The following is a 7,791-nucleotide window of genomic DNA, read 5'->3' on the forward strand; positions in this document are numbered from 1 at the left end:
GTAAGAGGGGAAGCAAAGCTGGGAGCTTAATTTACAATTATTAGTTTTATTATTTGACAAACAGAAGAACTATGGAGCTGGAGATAATTTGTGAAATACCTAATGAAGGAGATTCTGTGAGAATAGTAAAACAGCTGGCCTCTGTAGAATGGCTTCCCCCATGAGGAGAGTGTTTCCTGCAGTTTTTCATTGATTCTGCACACAGCCTTTCTGATGCTTTTCACAAGCTCAAGACCTTATGTGTTCTTAGATGTGATGCTTTGGTGTCACAGTGACACTGCATTAAGGTTGATACAGGGCTTTGCAACCATTACTTTGTAGGATAGCTAAATACCTTCAGTATACTGAAAGAACAGCGTACAAAGTAGTAAATGATTTGTTGCTTGCTTTGTCTAGATTAAAAGGTCTGACTAGGAGGAACTATTTCTCTGTCAGTGTTTATAAGGCAGTGAAAAAAATACTATGGTGCCTAGATATCATTGTTATTGGCACCCAATCAATATGTAGATGAAAGCTACTGTTCTTCATGTTTTAAGTCGTGGAGATGTGGGAGGGCCATTTTTTCATATCGAGTCAATTGTTACTTTAGCATTTATAAACCAGGTTTTGAAGGGTTTCTAACCTGTCAGTTTACAAGCTGCTGTGTTATTTATTGTGTTTAAAGTGAATTCAGTAATGTTATTTGTGCAGAAATGCTGTAGTAAGATAATCTATATGTTTATCAAAATAAATAATGCAATTTTATGGAATTTGCTGCTGGTTATTGGGATCTTATTGCATGCATCAGGATCATAGGTGGGTGGAAGATGGTTCAGGTTAATGGTAGGTGAAAAGAGTAAGTTTTTCAGTGGCTTTAACATATTGAGCCTAATCCTTGGCTGTGACAAGTTATTCTCAACAATCTAGGAAAGAGAGAACAAAGGTGGCTTTAAGACACCTTTGGCCTCTCTATTCTGGGGGTTGGCCTGGTGCCAATCTGGTTCCCAGCATAAATTAGAGCAGCGCGAAAGCTGCTCTAATTTACACGGGCTGCTAATAGTCCCAACAGGCCAATATGGCAGCTGGGAATAGGCTTAAGGCAACCCTGGTAACCTTCTCTCCTCCTAGTTCTTTCTCTGGCTGAGTCCCCCAAAATTCTTCTGTGGTTTGGGATTCCTACTGTAGCGGTCTATACTGGCTTTGAGGCAGTTTTATGCTGGTGGATGAATCAGGCTCATTATTTGCAGAAATGCAGTTTCTCTAAGATGAGAGTTTTAACATCTTTTGAGGAAATTGAGCTTTCCCACTTCATTTGTGCAACTCTGAAGAATCTAGATCTTTCTTTTGCATGATTGTAAATGCTTCTGAGATGTGTGTGACTTCTGGAAGTGATTAAATGTGAGTTTGTGTAAAATAGTTTCCACAACATCTCTCTCACAATAAGGTTATTTAAAATATCTCAGCTTTAAAGAAGTGTATAAGAGTAAAATAAAATATTTTAAAAGATAGTGTTTTGGAATATGTGTTCACTCTTTTTACTGTGTAGATTCTTAGCCATAGGTTGGTAGAACCAGTGCACTGAAAACAGTATGCGTATTTTTTTTTTATTACAATAACAATACTCTCTTCTGTTTATTGGGATATTATACAGAATCCTCAAATTAACAAACATGCACTAGCTTCAACCTTTTAAAAAGAATAAAAGTGCAGCCACTTTATTTAAAGGATATAGAGAATCTTTTTAAGAGTGATTCTGCGTATAATCTCTTGTGATTGAAGATACAAATTCCAGTGTTGGCTTACCACACTTTAAATATCCTTTTTAAGTACCTAATATGATTTCATTGGCACTGACTTAATAAATGTATTGTGTCTGTACTTAACATGTTCTTAACATGAAAGTATTCACCCTTCCATTTACATGTATGCTGGTACAATCTGAGTGAAAGAATTTTACTGTTGCTACTACTCGTAGAGTCAATGCATTTTCAAAGGAAAATTCCTGAATGTGAGGGAAAAATAGATTATGCATTTGCATATTGATTTACAGTAATACGTTACACCCAAAGACTTTATTACGATGTTTAATGTCTTAGTGGTTTCTTTACTAAACATGCATGATACTATACTTCTGGCACCTTGAAATGTCTCTCATTGAGCTCTTAATGGCTCTATTAGTGCTGTTAAAATATCAGTGGAAGAATTGTAATTGGTCCAATGAAATTGTATCAGAAAGTAGCCTTTGGTCTCATAGGATATTAATGAGAGCCTTTTCTTCTTTTTTTGAATATATGAATTGCTTGAGAAAATTTAAACCACAAACATAATTACCAATAATATTAGGGTTGAGAGACATAATAGTAAAACTCATTGCAATTTATTCCATTACTCCTCCTTTCCCACCCCAATCAGTTATGTCAACTGTAGGTACTACAGAAATCTGAGCACAATGTGCTATATGTGCTTCAATACCTAGGCACAACAGGGACTGAGTTGAAGACTGAGTGGCGGTCTTAAAAATGAATTTTCCTGCTTTTGTTGTGTGCATCGACTTTACATTATTTTAACCATTTTAGTCTTTAAAATGTGTACATAGAGGTACTATTTAATGCAAGTTTGAGACTGAATGAACTGAATGAGATTTTCATTGCTATGGAAAATGCAGACAGAGCATTGTCAGAATTAACAATATGTAGCTACGGTTTTTGAAGTACGAGTGTTTAAAATGCTAGCAGTAGTTTATTTTCATTTCCTCCATTAAATATGTTATTACCATCTATTTATTTTTCCTTTCCTCTCCTACAGGGCCCCAAAAGGCAATTACTAGAATGTAGGAAGTATACAACTGCAGTAAACTACCTTAAAGCAATGACCTTCTGTTGACCTCTGTGACTGCTGGCGTGAGCCATATTTTACTCTAATATAAGTCACTACCTTTGTGATCCTCTTTTGCTTTCATAAAATCATATTTCAGTTTCTTTCCTGAGCTGCTGCATCACAATGATACCAAAAACATGAATAATTTCATAAATTGTACCTTCTTATCTTGTAACTGTAACATAAGGTGTCAGTACCTAACAAAATTACAAAAATGTATTATCTGGGTCTGTTCTAGCTTTCAGATAGGAGAAATTGTACAGTTCATATGCGTCTAATATAATTTCAGGCATGTTTTTGCTAGAGGTTGTCTCTAAATGGGCAGATGAGCTAATATATAACGCTTGTCTTTCTCCCGAGCCAGTGATCTCAATGACAAATATCGAGCAAGTATTAAGTTCATACTTGACCTAGCAGAGCTTTAGACTAGCAGTGGAACATATTCTAAAATATTTAATCCTTTATCAGTGTTCTGCAAAATGCCTCCTTGTTCCCTCCTTCTCCCTCCCCAACTCAAAGTCAGTTTCTCTCTCATCCATTTACAAATGAAACTTGAAAGTCTGCAGTTTTATACTTTGTTTTATGTTATTCTGTTAGCCTGAAGCTGTTTTTAGTGTCTTTATTGCAAGTAGACAGATGGTGATATTTGGTTTCCTGTCAGTTTTAATGAATATAGATAGAAGCGATAAGAACATTTGCTTCATTTAGCAAACTTCCTTTTCTGGCTTTTAATTAATGAAGTGCTCACTGGTATGCTGCTGCTTTTGTATATAATACAGTTAAATCTTCTATACTATCCAACTTCTAATGTTGTATAATGAAAAGAGATGGCAAATAACTTCTTGTTTCAATAATATTCTTTTAAAGTTTGTTTACATAAATTTTTAGTGCTACAAAGTGTCAATTTTCAGAACTTCAGGAAATTTAACATGCTTATGAGAATCACAATAACTAACTAGTAACTGTTGTTTCTCTTTATAATTTCAGAAATGTTTTTCTTCCATATAAAATTCTCCACCCCTTTGATAGACTGTGGGGGTGGCAAGTCTCCGTGTAGCGATTTTAAAGAAATAACCTGCTGAAATAGACTTGTAGCTAATTTTGAAGCTAATTTTGTAAAGAAAAGAGCCCAATTTAGATTTATGGAAACTTATTTTGCTTCCCATAAAGCTTCAACAGAGTCCATTGCGAAAAGCTTGATAAATTCAACTAAATCACTGTTCATTTTGCTGTTCTTTCCACTCCCTTCTGTTTCCCCCCTCTTCACAAAGTAGTAGAAGACTGATTCAAAGATTAACATTATAGTTCATCTCAAACTGTTTTATTCCTTTTTTTGGATTAGCACCCAGGTTAGTTTGGTTCTTTATGGGTAGCTTATATTTTGTATGTATTTTCCTCAGCATCTGCCTACTGAGTTGAACTCCAGAGGGCTGGGGTTTGTTCTTCTGTGTGTTGTTATGTTTTTAGTGTAGACTCCGTCTTGTGGGAAGGATTTGCTTCTGCTACAGCAATTTTCGTTTCTCATGGCTGCTTGCATTCCGTTCATTTGTAAGTTTGTGTGTGTATATAATATGTATATATGTGTCCTTTTAATAAAGTAAATGTATAAAGTATTATATATGGATGTGAAATGCCTAATTTCCCTTTGTGGGATATCCTGGCTAAGAGACTTAATTTGTAAACAAAGGATCTTGACTGGTGTTTTGAAATAGAACAAGTTGTGTGGGAGGATTTTTGTTGTCTTATCTAGATGACCAACATTAAGATTTTTCAGAGACTAATTTTAAAAATTCCTCAGTCTTTCTAAATTATCCTGTTTAAAGCACTATTCATTTTCTGAACAGAACATATAGGGGTCAATTTTAGTTCTTCCATGGCCGTCTGGGTCATTGCAACCCCAAAAGTTCAGGATCATCGCTCCTTGGGAGACCAATGTATTCAGAAAAAAAGTCAGTGTACTGTGGAAAGTCATTAAAAATCCCAGCAACCTGTCAGGAGACAGAAAGTTGAGTAATTGACTAGCAAGCAAGGACCTTGGGCAAATAGTAATAATTTTATTGATATGCTGGTAATTTTCCATTTACTGAAGGACACTGATTTTTTAAAGTAACAGTTTAAAAAACACAAACTTTTATTACTAGGTTTGGTTGGTAGTGGGAAAGGTGACAGTTAGAAGTCCATGTGTATCACCTATTTAGCTTCTGCATATTAGCAGCACTAAAGACTTTTAATAAATGTCGTCCTTGGTTGCTCAAGGTCACAACAAACAGAAAAAAATGAAGTCCTTATTTTTAAAACATACTCTCTCTTTATATACTTGTACTGTTACAACATTACATCTCAGAAGCCATAATTTGACAGCTAAACAATTCAGATTCCAGAGTTGCTTTTTACAAGAGTGATAGGTGAAAGGGTTACTAGCCATATTACAAACAGTGGTGAGGGATTTTTTTTTTCTGGCAGCCTCTTCCATGGTGCTTTCTGCCTGAATACCAGGGAAATGGCTTCCAACACTGCATCAAGAAGAACTCTGAGAGCCTAAGCTCTATATGTACATTTGAAGGCATACCTAATATGTATTCATTACTAAGGGCCTTTCTTAGTTGAACCAGATATGGACACAAATTCTGAAATACATGGCAGAATTTAGTCCATTTTTTCATTATTTTTATCTGTTTTTGGCATTTAAAAACAGTTTTAATTTTTTTTAAAGTGGGAATGTCCGTGAATTTTTAGACAAGAGCATCCATAACATAGTAAGTTACTGAATTAAGGTCACGCTTTTATTCTTTTCAGATTCCCTTTCATGCTTCATGAGGCAGAGCTAAATGCCCTTTCTCTTTATTATAAAAGCACACACTCTAACCCATCTGTAAGCTGGTTTGCACCACTGTATATATGACATTTTTATTTATGAATTTCACATAAAGTCTCTACACTGACTAATATGTGAAAAAATAAACAGCTGATTTAATGCGGTCTGTTCAAATAAAACAATTCACTTCTAGGAAGAATCCATAGTCCACATTGTTTAATTTTTTTTATTTTTAGAATTTGCTTCTCACTCTTCAACTAATTGTTGTTACATGTCACTCCTTTTTCAACCTTACCCAAATCCTACAGAAGTTCTTACTCTAAGTTATATCTCCTCTTATCATGATTCACGTGGGGGGAAAAAGACCGACAGTCACCTTCGGAAAAGAAAAACTACAGTGCTCCACACCCTTATTCCCAATCATTTTACCTCCTCACTTGTGGAAGCATGAAGCAATTCAGCTCAGCCCTATCCAGCTTTCCTTTTCCCTAATCTGATCACTCTTTTTGCAGAAAGAAAGAAAAGAAGAATAGAGAAGAAAGGAAAGGAAGAGAAAAATAGTGGCGAGAATCAGGATCAGTTTCAATGAAGTGAAATGGTGGAAATCAAACTGAAGGTGTTTTTGAGAGCTTTAATAGGTTCTTCCTTTGAACCCAGAGGGGAAGAAAGATTGAGGAATATTGATGATTAATTTTCCATTTTCTGTTGGCCAAGAACAGCATTACATACAACAATAAAAAGAACTGCAATTTATTTGTAAAGGAAAGGTTCATAATATGGTTGACATGTTTTTTTATTTTGTTTCCATTCAGTTTCTGCCACTGAGAAAAAGCAAAGGAAGTTTCTCAGTATTTAAAAATGGAAGCTAAAAACCTGATCTTTTCACTGAAGGGATTTATTCATGGTTTTAGAAGGCACAAGTTCTTCCTTGTTCCAGGACTCCAATTTCATGAACTTTTTCTTGTAACTTATTGCAATGAACATCATTTTCATTACCAGTTCATTCCTTTCACACCTGCTTCCCAACCTAAGAAGCCTAAGAAAAAAATGACAAGTTTATCTTCTCTTTTGGATAACTGAAATTTCAAAATCCCTATGTTGATTTAAAAGAATCTAAATGGACACGGTCACACCTTTAAGAATGATGTTTTCCCACCATTTCTGTTGCAGTAACACAGACATAGAAATCAGTGGTATAAGGCAAGTGATTCATTTTGTGGGGAAAAAATGCTTGTTTTCTTAAGGCATGTGTACTGGTTTTCAAGGTATGTATAAAGCAAATACATAGAGATTAAAACCAATACTCTCTTATATAAACATCCAACAGCATACAGGAAACAGACATTGACTCAACAGATATTCAAGAAACTTTGGCTAGGCTGCAATAAACATCTTATTATGTATTGGAAAAGCAGTGTGGTCTAGTGCAAGGATCGGCAACCTACGGCAGTGCTTGGGGTGGCAAAAAAGATAAAGCCGGCCCTGAACCCACATCCTGCCCCCAACTGCCTCCCTCAGAACCTGCAAGTTTATCCTCCTCCCTCCACCAGGGTAGCAGCAGCAGCCCGGGGGCTATTCCTGGGGAAGTGGCGGGGCTCCAGCGGCTATTTAAAGGACTGAGGCGGCAGTGGCAGCTGGAGCCCTGGCCCCTTAAATAGCCCCTGGAGCCCCCCACTACCCCTGGGCTGTGGGGGATATTTAAAGGGCCCGCAGCTCCCCTGCTTCTACCACCCTGGCCCTTTAAATAGCTGCCGGAGCCCTGGGGAAGCAGTGGGGCTCTGGCGGCTATTTTAAGGGCCGGGGCGGTAGAAGCAGCGGGAGCCCTGGACTTTTTAAATAGCCCCCAGAGCCCCGCAGCCCTCCTCTAGGGCTCCAGCAGTGGGGCTCGGGTGGCAATTTAAAGGGCCTGGGGCTCCAGCCCCTGCTGGGAGCCCTGGGCCCTTTAAAATGCCCCCTGCGGAAGCCGGGCCACCCTTTTAGCATCCGGTTCTACACTGGCTTCTAAATTTAACAATTGGTTCTTGTGAACCGGTGTGAACTGGCTCCAGCTCACCACTGATCAAACCCCACTGGGCCTCAGTTTCCCTACTTTGAAAATGTAAAGCATTAAATAAGTGCAA

General features: G+C 37.2%; 1 long non-coding RNA gene across 1 annotated transcript; it reads left to right on the forward strand.

Moving 5' to 3' along the window:
- Positions 1–4,134: 4,134 nt before the first annotated feature.
- Positions 4,135–6,930, forward strand: LOC127048405 (uncharacterized). The gene is made up of 3 exons (XR_007773650.1): positions 4,135–4,205; positions 6,184–6,287; positions 6,842–6,930. It is a non-coding gene; the product is annotated as an uncharacterized LOC127048405 (long non-coding RNA).
- The last annotated feature ends 861 nt before the right edge of the window (positions 6,931–7,791 follow it).

Source organism: Gopherus flavomarginatus, chromosome 3 (genome assembly GCF_025201925.1).
Source record: "Gopherus flavomarginatus isolate rGopFla2 chromosome 3, rGopFla2.mat.asm, whole genome shotgun sequence".
NCBI lineage: Eukaryota > Metazoa > Chordata > Testudines > Testudinidae > Gopherus > Gopherus flavomarginatus.